This window comes from Uloborus diversus, chromosome 5, assembly GCF_026930045.1.
Source record: "Uloborus diversus isolate 005 chromosome 5, Udiv.v.3.1, whole genome shotgun sequence".
In the NCBI taxonomy this organism is placed as follows: Eukaryota; Metazoa; Arthropoda; class Arachnida; order Araneae; family Uloboridae; genus Uloborus; species Uloborus diversus.
Window position 1 is genome coordinate 25,491,436 of NC_072735.1, and position 14,931 is coordinate 25,506,366.

The 14,931-nt window shown below is 31.0% G+C and overlaps 1 protein-coding gene across 1 annotated transcript in view; it reads right to left on the reverse strand.

Moving 5' to 3' along the window:
* LOC129222515 (uncharacterized) overlaps positions 1 to 14,308 on the reverse strand; it is a 300,099-nt gene extending 285,791 nt beyond the window's left edge. Inside the window, exon 1 of the mRNA XM_054857026.1 lies at positions 14,055 to 14,308. The gene's annotated coding sequence lies outside the window, so the exon portion shown is untranslated. The remainder of the gene's footprint in view (positions 1 to 14,054) is intronic.
* Between the last annotated feature and the right edge of the window lie 623 nt (positions 14,309 to 14,931).

Sequence of the window (14,931 nt, forward strand, 5' to 3'; positions counted from 1 at the left end):
ACACTCACTTCTATTTCTTTATAATCACGCAAAGTTAGCCTAACTTGATTAGACAATCAAACATGACTACCACACATTTTACTTTTAAAAATTTGTATTTTCAGTGATATTTTGTATCGGTTAACTTAGCATACTTATATCAAACTGCGTGATTTTTTTTTTTTTTTGGAACGATGAGGTATGAAGGAAAAAAGCACGAGTAACGAAGTACTGCCGTGAGCGCCGCCGTGCAAATTTTGCATTTTTAAAAAATTATTTATTTATCTATTTATTTTAATATTATTTTTTTATTTTATTTATTTATTTATTTTTATTTTATTTATTTATTTATTTATTTTTATTTTATTTATTTATTTATTCATTTTTTTAATTTTATTTAGTTATTTTTCATTCATGTCATCTATTGTACTTTAGCTTTATTGTCCAAGCTTGCTTGCTAGGTTTCTGCTGCAAATAAAGCACGAAATTTTTTTTTTCGTCAAACTCCAACATTTCCCTATTATTAGTATGGAATCCAACGCGTATTTCTTCAAATATCTCAAAACCTCATTTCTGCTGATACATCTCTTTACCTTCTCACGGCAAAGTAGTTATAATAAAGAGTTCTGACAAGTTTGTAAGCTATTTTAAAGTTTCACAATCCCTTTTCAGTGACAAGCTCAAATGTTTAGGAATTTGTAAGAATAAATTCAAATATGGTTACAAGAAAGTAAGCACTAGTGAGTCTTCTAAAGAAAAAAAAAAGCCGAATCGAGAATAGCTTAACTGTGAGAAAATCACAGAGAGATTTCCAGACATGCCGGAAAAAGGAACGCAAATGGAAAAAGCAACAAAGATTTCTCACGAAATGAATAGTTTCACAAGAATCAAAAAGTTCAGGAGATGAATATTTTCCTAAGACTAGCGGAAGAAAGTTCAAGACAGTGGAGGAATTCTAACAATACCGTGCTGGCCAAATTATTAGACTAAAGAGTTTTTTCTTTTTGTTTTTTGTACACTATTTGTGCTAAAATTCTATTTATTTTACTTGTTAAAGTACAGTATATACTGTACACTGATTATTACGTTATTTTAGCATAATTTAATGTTTACAGGTGGCAGCACTGTCTGCTTTGTTTATGTTCTTTGTTTATCTACTTACCAGGAACATAACCTCAATCAGCTTAAAAAGTTTATTAGTTCTTTTTATTAGTGTGTTCTGTTATATTTAAAGTTAATTTTTGGTAATTAGTGAGCATGTGTATGTGAGTATATATAATAGTGAGTATAAACAATTTTTTATCTCATTTTTTAAAAAGTTAAGAAATGGTGTAAACCTTGTGAAAAGTATGCCAAAAAGACTTAAAATGCTCATCAAGAACAAGGGCATGGATTCTAACTATTAGATAATTATTTCACTGTTCGTTAATGTGTCTATAGTTATGTAATCAATAAAGAATTTGCTTTTAAAACAGTCTTAGTCTAATAATTTGGCCCCCCGCACTGTATGTATCAATGCAGCCATTTTTTAGCTCTTGCTTTTTCACATAACTTTCGTGTTCCACCAGACGTATTTTAATGGCGGGATAAAATCTGTACCTGAAAATCAAACTGGTATCAGTCCAAAAATTGCGTTTTTCTGTTTATTAGTGCATTGTTTGTAGTAGCCTGTTCCGCATTGAGCCATGTGAACGTAATGGGGTCGTTTCCAAAATTTTAAAAGTATTTTTTTCTGAAAGAGCATGCTTAAAAACATAGGATCTGACCTTTTTAAAATAATTTGCTTAAGTTTAATATTTTTAAAAAAATACTTAAATCGGTGCGCTTTTATTGTTTATACTTCTGCCGGATGACATCACAAATGATGAAATGCCATTTAGTGTTGCCACTCACAGAGCTAAATATTTAATTCGCATCTTTACTCACGTGTATTGGCAACGATTTGGTTGCTAGCAAGCGTAGAGCGCAATTTGAATTCGCTTCTTGATTATCATAACGTGGAACCGTGGTGAAAGATGCGGCAAAATGAATCATTTGTGACGTCATCAATACCACGCCTTGTTTGAAAAATCGGACAGTTTAAAAAATTAATTAAAAAATAACTGTTGGAAAAATGAAAGTATTTTCTGGGTCAAAGTTATTATTTTTATTATTATTATTATTTTTGCTTATTCTATCAATTTCAGTGACTAAAGGTAGTACTTTTGACTGGAGGAAACCACCCCATTCTTAAAGAAAAATCCTTTTCAATTTTTTATCATGGTTAAGAGAGCGCGCGCCCCATCCCCCCATGCGCCAGAAAAAGGTTTTTCCACCCTACTGTAAAATTACCATAATGTGACTTAGGTCCTTCTGCCTCTGAGGTACAGAAATGTGAAAATACCCAATACTGAAATGCCGGAAGGTATTTAGTAAATCAAATCACTTATCATTATGGAATGCAAAGGTAAATGGAAAAAGGAAATTGTGCAAAATTATTTCTATAATATTTTAACATTGCTGATTAGAAGCGAAATTTTTGCAATTTTTTAGATTTAACGGATGAAATTTATTGTCTGTTACTCAGTTTGTAAATTCTCTGAATACATTTTAAAAAATATAACAGTTTATTACTTTCAAAACATCTTAAAACATCGTTCGCGCCGAGTTTTTAAGACGGTACTGGGATAGGGAACAATACAGGACAATACTGGGGAGAAAGAACCAAGATTTCTGAGCGTGAAAAACATAATCCTTTTATTGAACAATGCAGCGGGAACTTAAGAAAAAATCATTCAGATTTCAATTTTCATGTTTTAATTATTTTTGGCATATAATAAATGTAATTATAACACAATATAAACTAACAAAATAGACAGTGCCATATAATTTGTTAAATCTTGATATAACGATCTTTTCATATGAATTTTTAGGAGAACTATATTTTGTCGCTGTTTTGAAATCATAAGGCCATATTGCGTCAAACTTTTAGTAATATCACGAACAATGCTGGAAAAACAACCGCCAAAGTTTTAAAATTTCAAGTTCATAGTCGATTACAATGCAATAATTGGGGGACAAATTATTCAATTTAGTTTAGGCTTTCTAAAATAGGAACATAGTACTATAAAATCTGAGATTTTTAACTTGAGAATATCTTCGACAAATTTTTTTGCAACATATTTGACCACCTCCACAGACTTTGTCAGATACTCATACATCACCTTACCTATTCCTAGTGTCACATATCACGCTAACTTACATTCAAATGTTGTTTAAAAAAATGCTTTTACTCCAATCAAAATGTTTAATGTCAGACTTCTGGTTACCCCCTTTTTCCGAATTATCACAAACTGTCGTAATTTCAAGCGCCCCACCAACACCCCTGGTGTAAAATCTTATTTTGATACAAAACGAGGTTTTTAGGAATGTAGAAGACAACACTAAAAAATAAAGCACCGATATTTTTCTGAATAACAGAGTGATTGTTTCAAAGCTAACAAATATACAGAAAAAAAAATGATTCAGTGATTCATTCATCCAATACCACAAATGAAATATGAAAAAATATCGCCATTTAAGTAGCATCTAACCCTGAGTGACTTTCTTCGAACAATTTCCAGCGCTATCATGGTGTTATGAACCCCAGATGACACGAAAGAACAGCTAAATTAAGCACATGGATAACTTATGATGACCTGCATAACAACACCAGTTTGGTGTACTTATCCCACCATCATTGTTGCTGAGAACTGAAGAGCATGACCTGCAGCAAAAATAGCTCCTGCGTGATAGATTCATAAGAGTCTTTAAAGTTTTACGAGAAAAGATTTGGATTATTATTGCAGAGTTCAGTTTATTTTACTACTTTTTCTGCGGCCTTTAACCGTTACCTTTTTAATCATAAATTATTCAACTGAAAGTTACCTCGTGATTAATCGTTATTGTTCCTAAAATAAGCAAGACTTTTGTGATTGGACGTTTTCTCATTTCCTTTCTTCTTCTTCTTTTTTTTTTTTTTTTTTTTGCAAATACGTTTGGTAGAAATTCATTTATCTAAATCAACTGAAAACCGGACCCCATTCGGAGAATCAAAAATTCGGATAGTTGGACTTTGCCCGAAAAAGTGTCTATTTTAATTAATCATTGAATGTATGTTGAAAGTAGGAGAAAAAAGACTATTTTTCAAGAAAGAGAACTTTAAATTAATCAAATGAAAAGGATGCACTATTACTTGTTAGACATGTTCACAAGTGCTGTACATTAGAACAGTATGTGTCACACCGTACTTTAATAGAAAGTCATTGCTGGCTGAATATGTCTGCCGTAGTAAATTGTTGACTACTTTCGCGAAGGGAAGTAGCACGTAGACAGAATCATTATTTTACGGATCGCAATAAGGATAATCGGCGATTCACATAATAGGAGTTCGGACTAATGGAGTTCTACTGTATTTACTTAGGGTTGTTCACAAATGATGTCACGTATCGGGGGGAGGGTTCATGAAATTTGGACAACTTGTGACATGAGGTGGGGGTTACAAAAAGTATGACATCAAACTTTTTTTAACATTATGCTTTTGAAAAACAGCGTGACATGTGACAAGAAGAGGGGAGGAGACTGAGTGAAGTTCACACTGGTGACGAACGGAGGAAGGGGATCAAATTCATTGAAAAAAAAATTGTACAGTAAAATCCCTCTAAGGCGGACAATAACGGGATTTTTTTTTTTGTCCGCAATAGAGGGGTGTCCGCAGGACAGGGTTTGATAGCGTTATTTGCCTAGGAACCGGGGAATTAAAAATTGTCCGCCTTTGAGGGATATCCGTCAAGAGGGGTTTTACTCCAACATCATTTGTCGACAGCCCCTTATTCAATGTCTTTCAACTGTTTTTTTCCCCCATTGTTTTTGTTTTGTTGTTTTCCATTTTCGCATCAGTCACTGCATCTTAGCAAGGGTGTTATTTATATGTATCGTTACATAAATGTATATGCAACGCTGCATTATATTTTTAAATAATTTTTTAAATTCTGAGATGTAGAACTAAAAAATTGAGTGAGTAGGTGTGAGAATTAGAACTTAAATAAAACTTTTAGAAGTTAGTAGAACGGGAAAATTTTGTCATGATTAATTATCACTAAACGCTCTACTGAGTACTATTAAGGAAAAAGTCAACCAAGTTATAACTTTCTCCGAAATCTGTTGCTTCTACCAAAGTAGATTATTAATCATAGTTTTAAAATTCGAAGATAAAAACTTTCAATAATAGGAATTTATGGAAATAATATAGTAACATTTTAAAGAAAAATGTGTACAAAGATTAAAACTAGATTTAAAACCGTCCGTCTTCCGAAAATAAAATTCTTCATGGGCACAAGTTATTATAGAGAAACAGTTTTAAAAAAAAATGTGAACAAAGATTAAAACTAGATTTAAAACCTTCCGTCTTCAGATAACAAATTCCTTCATGGGTACATGTTACAGAGTTTATGATGTAAAATTTCTGACGTCATATAATGGTTTTCTTAAAAAAAAAAAAATCACTTTTTTTTGTGAAACTTTTTTTCTTACTTTTCCAGAAAATAGTTCTTAAAGAAGAAAGTCTCTTTTTCCTTGAAAAATATTCAGAGCGCAAACTGTTTTTAATCTGTTGGCAAATTTACTCCCAAGGGTTCTGCTTTTTTCATACTCCATTTTTTAGCACCAAAAAAAAAAAAAAAAAAGTCAAAAGATGGCCTTTACAAGATGTAATTGACATATGAATTTAAAATAATTACCAAACAAAACACCTCACTGAATTGTTTACATTTTTTTTTTCGGCTACTGCTACTAAAAAAAGTTTTTCTGCAAAGATTAACTTACTGAATCACTAATATACGCATATCTGAAGATCTAAAGTTGTGCAGTAATTTTTTTAATGAACTGTTTTCTTTACTGCGCTACGAAGTCAAAGTAGCAGTCTTGGAGTCGACGTCGAGCTGATTTTGGGGTAAAGGAGTAATAAAGTATAATAACGGCAAAAAAAATTCTTCCAATATGTTGTTCACGTAAAAGGTTACGACAGTTTGAATATCGGTAAAATATGACATTTCCCACATTTCGGTCTAATGTAACGGAAAGCACATTGAACTTGAAACAAAAATTTATACATTTTTTTCGAAGTGCTTATAATTGCCTTTCAAACGACACTAATTTTGTCGTGGCAACTGAAAGGTGCAAGCTGTTTTTAGACCTCAAAAATGCTAAAAAACGTCGAAAATGCCACTTTTTGGTGACCTTCATTGACCTTGGGGCATTTAATTGCGGCAAATTTAACGTTTACTATATTAAGCTAGACTCTTCTATAATGCATACACAAAAAAAATGTGGAGGTTTTCGCAAAGAATTGTGGCACATAGCAATTTCTATGTCTCAAAAATCCGCTCAATTTATAATATCGCACACAAGCCTTTAGGGGCCCGCAGAAACTGAACAACTCAACTTTAAAGAAAAATTCTGGATTTGGTCTTATAATAAGATGAAATACAGTTTGTAATTTTTTGAAAAAAATCCAAGATGGCATATGAATCACATGCGTGACACTCTCTCAGATTATTTCTCTTAATGGCTAAGTGCTGGTAATAGACTTCAATATTGACACATTAAAAGAAATAATGACGGATGCAATATCATTGATAACAACAGATATGGTATCTTATACCTACTGTCAGGAACGCAGCAAGGGGATTTGAGACGTTATTCAATCAGAACACTTGGTTTTAATATATATTTTCAATGTACTAATATGGCAGTTTGTATTCATGTAGACTTTTATGGCAAATTCTCCACCCCTATCACATAAATTCTGGCTGCCCTAATGCTTGGCATGAGTATGAATTATGTCAATACTTACTTGTATCTGCGAGAGGTGAATTGACGCTGTGATAAAACCGTTTTGAGATAAGGATGTTTTTTGTCAAAATGTCTTTTGAAAAAAAAAGGAGGGGGTGGGGAGAAAGAAAGAAAAATTCTGTATAAATCTGCAGGTTTGTTTGTTTTTTATTTTATTAAATGTTCTTTAACAGTGACTTTATAAATACAAGACTTTATAAATATTACGTATGCCTAAATTATGTTGAAGATAAGTGACAGGTAGAAGATTTTAAAACTATATCCACTTCGAAAATTTTGCCCAATGACATTTATACGACGCTTCATGCGTTGAAGTAGAAATGATCATTTTCCTAGCACGGTAACTATAGGTATGTGTTTACAATAAAAAGGAATTAACTTCATTTTTTAGTATTTTCCAAACTTCAATTCATCCATTCAATGGGTGGAACCAGAAATTAAACATGCATTTGAGATTAAAACTTGTAAGAGTTTTATCAAACAGGCTTATATTCTATCAAAAGTCCAATGGCTTAATTTTTATTCAAGGAAGTCCTACCCAGATCGATACTTCATTTGTAAAGAGTTGCTAATCCGCCTAAAGATACATAAGATTTAGCTTGGAGAAACAAGTTGTTTGCTTCACAATAGGATACGAGAATTTAATCCTTTTAAAATATTTACTTTTTTTTATTCCGAATTGCTGAAGCGAAAGGAAAGCTTTGGAGTGCTTTTTCTTAAATTAAAGTTTCGAAATTCTTAAGGTTAAGGGCAGAAAGCTGTACACAAAATTTCATTGTTAAAGAATTCTGAAAGCTTCGCTGTTGTACTTAAAGGTGGGGAAGTATTTTTTAATTTTACGGTTGTTGTTTCAGGTAAAAGTTTTAACAATGTCTTTAACTTTTCACAAAAGTTTTTAATTAAGCTGCTTTAGGAGAATAGTTGTGCGTAAATTATCTTTTACTGCGTCTTTTACTCAGTTTAATGCCGCTCATTGTATAATTTGTTTACAAATACTGCTTCGTAATAAGAGCATTTTCGTCTTTATCAGCCTCCTAAGAAACAAAGAATTTCTATTCTGTAAAAGCGCTAATTTTCGTGAGGCTTTAATTTTCGCCATTTTCGCGAGCCCGTCCTAATCGCGAACATTTTCGTTTCGCGAAATATTTTTGTTTTTTTTCTATCTTCTGTTCTGTTCATACAAAATTTGCGAAATTTTCACCTTGGGAAATCGCCAGTATCTTCATTTTCACCAAAATTAGTGCTCGTGAAAATAATTGCTTTCACAGTACTTTAATGTTCATAATGACTGTGATTTTCGATTGCAGTTTAACTGTTGATTTAGTGTTATTCATAGCTTGGGGGTCATTCATTAATTACGTAAGGATGATTTTGGCAATTTTTGATCCCCCTTCTCCCATGTAAGGGTACGTAAAATTTTTCAAACTCCCCCCGCCCTCATTCTTACGTAAGTCTCCATTTCGTTTTTCAAAAATAAATAAATAAATAAATAAATAAAAATAACGAACCGAACATCACTGGAATCGTTACTAAATCCACTACGTATTATTGAATTAAACCTTTTTGTATAAATAATATTTATTAAAATGTTGGAATCTAGACTAAATGTTTTTTCGACATTTTTTTTAAAAACATGCCATATATTGTGCGATTCTTTTATTATATTTAACACTATTCATTCTTTGTAAAACAAGTAAAAAATAGTTCATTCTAATGCGTTTTTTTATCTTACAGAAGCAAATGAAATAGATCCCTGCCAAACCACTTGACCGCGAGATTTCTAATGCAAAATGTAAAGTGGGTTTTACCCCCCCCCCCTCCCAAGTAAGAGTATGTAGAGATTTTTCCGACCCCCTTTCCTATCGAACCCTTACGTAATTAATGAATGGCCCTACTCAATTCAATTACCACATCCTGTTTTTTTGCAAAGATTCTTTCACAATATCCTTTCATATAACGTTCTAAAAAGGCTTTTAGATCGTTTTTCTTTTTTTTTTTTTTTAAACCAAGTCCCACTTAAACTGAACTCTTTTGAAAACAATAATATGAACTTGAAAGGTCGTTAGCGTGAAATACTCAAAAATGTTTCAGTTTGACAGAATCGGAGAGGAATTCGCAGCCCACGCCTTCGTGCCCCCTCGTGAAAGCCGTCAAACAAGTCAGAGGCCCAGTAGGTTTTTAGTGTCACTACAACTACTTTTTATTACAAGAACAGAAAACATTCTTATTCCGTTTATTTGAAGCAAGTGAAAGGCTTCAAATATTTTTTTTTCTCGCTTGCTAAAACTGAAGAAAATATTAAACGAATTATTCTTTTCAAAGACGAAAATGATGGGAATTTTTGTTAGTAGTGTTGGTGTAAGAAGTGAGACTAGTAAGATGCTACAATTGACTTTTGAGGCTCAAAAGATGATAAGTAAAAATAAGAATTAAAAAAAAAATAATTTAAAAATTTTGGACATTTTGAAATCTATGACAAAATGTATGTTTAAACTTTTTAAAAACTCAAATTTTACAAGGAATGAGACTCGAAAGATTTAAAATTAAATCCAAGTATCTTGAAAGAAGTAATGGAATCGAAGTAACGCTGAAAATGCAAATATCACTAACATTTAAAAGGAAATTCTGAGAGGTTTTCAGTGCTTTTAGTTGCACTTAATTAATTGTGCTTTTAATCGTGTCAAAATTTAAATGATTTATTCTGTTCCCAAAAAATTCTGCTGCAAATTTCGAAAAGGTTAATTTTTGTAAAGCAGTGTATATCGCGCAAGAATTGGCACTGAAAATTGCCAGTACATGATTTAAAGTTCCTAGTACTTCTTTCATATTTTTGTATACACTATTATATCGCTTGATTTTAATCGTGTCAAAACTTCGGTACTTAATTTTCAAAAGATGAAATTAGTTTTCGAAAAGTTTCATAGTTAAATGAATTAAATTGAAAAGTATTCCAATTAATTGGATTTATGTTAATTTTGCTCAAATTGTCAAGGAAAATCGTAGAAGCGTATTTTATAGTTCCTGGCACTTCTTCGTACAGTATGAGAAAAAAAAGGTAGAATTTATCTCTGAAACTCAAAACTTATTTACTTACTTCTTCATTTGGCAAATGATAGCTTCAAATTCGATAACATTTGAACCGTGCTATATATTTTTCCATCAGCTGTTTTATCAATTGCTTCAACTTGTATTTTATTTCTTCAGTACGTTTTTTATGTCTTTTAATACTTCATTCTAACACAATTTGTATTTTCACTATGTTATTAAAGTAGTTGTGATAAATCATAAAATAAAAGGGATCATATTATGAGAAATGCACTATAATTAAAATATTTTCCTAAGAGTTAATTTGTAAAATCCAACATAAAAACCATATCAATACGAGTAAGAATTGCAAACATGTGTTTTAACGTTTAAAGAAATCCTTTGGAAAAGGGTTCATTTTAATGAAAGATCTTTGTTTTTAACTAGAGATGGGTAATGGTGTGTCCTCCCCCCCCCCCCCACCCCCGAATAAAAAAACGAAATTCGATTTTTTAAGTCGCACGCTCTCTTAAATCTTTCTTTTTAGGAAAAAACAATCGTAAAAAAAGTTTCATATAATTTGAGCACAGGCATCTCGTGTCGACTTGCGCCTGAAAGCCTTATGTACTTCGCCGAATCAAAAAAAAAAAAAAAAAAATTGGAAGTTCAAAATTTCATGTTGATAAAACGTTGCCCATATAGCCGATTATGTACAACAAAAATATTTATCCAAATAAAAGATATTTAGGTGTCCAGCAAAAAGACTAAAATTTATAAAATTTCTTCAAAAAATTGATTTTTTCGATTCATGTTTTCAAAAACTACATATACATTAAAAAAAAAAAAACATCAAGTATAAAAACTATTACCGAGCACATTTTTAAATCAACGTTTGCAAATGAATAATGAAAAAAATAATATATTTAAAGTGAAAAATGTCACTTAAAATTGAAAAAAATCCATTTTAAGTACTATGTGGGAACACTTAAATTTTGCAAGAGTGCAAAATTAGTGCAAAATTTTCTAGGGAACAATAATTATCGACTTTACTGTTTACATTTTTCAGCTTGATAACTTCTTAAAATTTACCTTACATTAAAAAAATATATTTATATATATATATATATAGAAAAAAAATCAATTTTTCGAAAAAAATTACAAAATTTAGGCCTCCTGCTGAGCACCTAAGTATTTTTGGATTAAATATTTCTGTGGTTACATGTGGGGCTATACGGGCAACGTTTTATCGATATAAAATTTCGAACTTAAAAAAGAATTTTTTTTTCCCGATTCGGCCTAGTGCATAGTGCTGGTTCTCATTTTTAGGCGCAAGTCGGCACGAGCTGCCGTTGTTCAAATTATATGAAACTTTTTTTTACAATTGTTTTGACCTAGAAAGGGAAAAAAAACTAAAGGATATGCGATTTAAAAAAATCGACTTTCGTTTTTTTTTGGGGGGGGGAGGGAAGGGGCACACTAATGGGTAATGTTTTTTTTTATGAGTCGTTAATTAGAGGATCGTTTCTTTTTTTGCCCGTTCATTGGAGTCGTTCATTTGAAACTCGTTATCCATTTAAAAAAGTTGCGAGTGCTTTCTCTGCGAGAGTCGCTCACTCTATCATTAAATTTCTTCATAAGAAAAATTATCTTTCAGAAGGAAAATTTGCTGTTAAAAATTTAATCAGAAAATATTTTATTTAGGTTTTGATGTACAAAGCAACTATAGTTCATTTTGCAAGATATTTCTCAGAGACAGAGTGGTAAGATCGAGAGGTATTCCATTTCAAAAGTCGCATTTTTATTCCCGCTTGGTAGAAAGTTAAAGAAATAAATTTTCTTTCATAAAATAAGTAAAAAAATCAAATTGCTGCGACGTCAGAGAATTAGAAAAAATGATCGTTAAAAAAATTACTTAATACCGTCCTCTGAAATATTTTTATTTTTTCAAAAATTGTAATGCAAATGAAGTACAAAATATGAACTTGCGTAAAATAGTGCGTTAATTCTAAATCAAAGTATCGTATCTGTATAGTCAAGTTAAAAAAAAAAAATGATTTTGAAAGTGTAAAAAATTTAATTCTTATCTGAAAATAAATAAATAAATTAATTAATTAACAAATAAAATGAGAGAGAGAGAGAGAGAGAGAGAAATATAGAGAGATATTTATAAAATAAATCTCTCCTAAAAAGAACAGTCGTTCATTTTAAAGAGTCGCCGTTAGTTCATGAATAACACATCCCTACTTTTAACCCTAAAACACGAGCCTGTAATTCTTACTGCTGCTTATGCAATTTTAAGCAATTTTCGGGATTTTCACATAAACATTAGCTGTAAAAACAGACATTATTTGCATGAAAAAAAAGAAAAGCAAAGAAAGAAAGTTTAACGATCAATCCTATGTACGATGCACGTAAAATCATTTGATTTTTTGTTTCATACAATTTGTTAAGATAATTTGTAGCAAATATTAAGTTTTATTTTTATAAAATTATTTTTATGTATACATTTCTTTTTTTCTTTTTTTTTTTGACTTTTCAAGCAATAAGGAATCAACTAAAAAATCTATGATTAAAGTGAAGCAAAATTTCAGATTTGGTTATCTAATTTATTAATTACTAGAGTGAAATCAAATTAATTTAAAGTCAAATTAAATTATTATGGAAATAAACTAATGTGTTTTAGTCCAGAAAACTTTTGCTCGCTTACATTTATTATTGTATGAATGCATATTTTCTTTTGTCACTTCAGTTTTTGCTTTCAAATTAACTTCAGAAATTTTACTTATTTACTCCCAAATATTACTTCTACTAAGTTATTTTTTCCTTTTTATGTCAAACATGTGCTGTGACAAAGTATTTTCAAGTATGAATCAAAGGAACTAAACAATATTTCACAAACGTTTATGACTGACGTATAATTATTTTTGTGTAGTTTGTCTCAAAGAAAAATATTCAAATATTGAAGAATATACATAAAGAAGAAAGGTCTTTATGCATAATCTGTGAAAGAATTTAGAAAACAAAATTTGATAAAAGTAGGAATAAATCATTTCAATATTGATTCCCGATAATCTTATGTGAGAAAAAATTTCGTTCTTCATCTTAAAGCAAAATGTTTTCCTCTATTGTTTGGATAATTGTTGAAATTAAACTTTTCCTTCATCTTAGCAATCATGTTTTACATCTTTATTCGGAAAACCGTCGAATAAACAATGCATAAATAAACAACATAATCACTTTTATTTTCAATCAGTGACGGAGACAATTTTTACTGGGGTTGAGAGTCAAGGGCTTTTTTATAACCCCTATACGTAGCCTTATAAAAATGATCAATTTGTTGAAATAAATAATTATTATATTTTCTTAGTTAATGTTATCACCATATAAAAACATGCAGAGAAGTACTAACAATCCCTACTTTTTGACAAAAAAAAATTGCTCAAATGTTTAGGGGTGAGGTGAAAGTAAAAAACTACTCTGGTTGCTCCCTGTTTATATTACATTTTCAATAAAAAATACACAGATTTTCCCTATTAACGGCTTGTTTAAATTGTTTAACATGAAAATGCGTATACTTTCAATCTGGAATGCAATTTTGAAACAATATTTACTTGATATATACACTTCAAGGTGTTGAATAATTAAAAAACTGAGAATTGGCGAAATCTTAAAAGCATTTAATAAAACCTTTTAAAAACAAACATTAGTATAATGTCTTAAAATTTACCACACAAATAATCCACTACTTAGCTTCAATTATTGAAGGCGTAAAACTAGATATACTAACGGTTTTATTCACTGCCTTTTAACACTTTATTAGCGCAAATTTTCATTCGAATGATCAGGCATTGTCAAATTCACGCCTATGTTTTGATATGATTTTTCAGTAGCCAAAAACAGGAAAAATACATTTTTTTGCTGATGTAAATTACATTTGTAAATTTTCTGTAGAATGTTTAATCAAAAAAATACGTGAAAGTGTTATTCGTTGAAATTTCTTTTAAAGAGCATAATTTCAAAGAGAAGTTATCTTTTTCTATGATTAAATCCAAACGATTAAACGCACGTTCATTTTAAATTGCAGAAATTCTTTGTGAAAAAAATGGCATTTTATGTCAAGAAAAATTCAACAACGAGCTTCATTTGTGTGGAAACAATAAGATATAAAAAGAAGAATGTACCTTTAAAAGCATAAATTCCGAAGATCCTTCACAGCATTGATGGCATGATGCTGTTTTCCCCAAAACAAGAAAACAAAGATCTTGGCGGTTCTTGCGAAATTGTATATGTTTTTTTCAGCACGCAAACAACACAATACACAAGTAATAATCCCAGTAGACAAAGAAGCGACTTCGCCGCTGAATCACCGTGTTATTAGAGATGCGTCCTTAAGAAAATAAGTTCAATTGTCAAAAAGAATGCCACACACGCTATCCTCCACAACACAGCCTCGCGACAATCTTCCACTGAATATTCCCCAGCTTCGGAGTTGTGTTTGATCCCTCGGAATGGGGTTGCCGAAATAGTCCTGAACGGTAGATTTTTATCCTCAGTTGGTTGCCGCCAAAAGCTCGCCAAAGGGACCGTTATTTTATTCGCTGGTTGGTTTTATTGGGTTTTTTTGGCGCAAGAACCTCAATAGGCTACACTGCGCCAATTTTATTCACTAAAAGTGGAATTTTGTTTGTTTCGATAAAATTTTTGGTGAATATGGAACATAGATATCACCTTCTGACGAACATTCTGTCCATGTGGGAATTTTGTTATTTATTGGTAAAAATTTTCTGGATCGTTTATCATTCATTTATCAAGGATCCCCCCTCCCCCCAAAAGCGCAGGAGCACCCTGAACCTCAATTTTTGGGAGGGCGAAAATTTTCAATTTGTGGAATGAAACTCCGAATTTTACCGAATGATGAAATATGAGCATACACATATAGATACCTGCATCTAATGAGAAGAGACATTAAAGCTCCATTAAAAAAAATCCTTAAAAAGTGCAATTTTTGTGATTGAAATTATGTAAAAAATACTGCTTTTATTTCTGTTTCCAAATTTG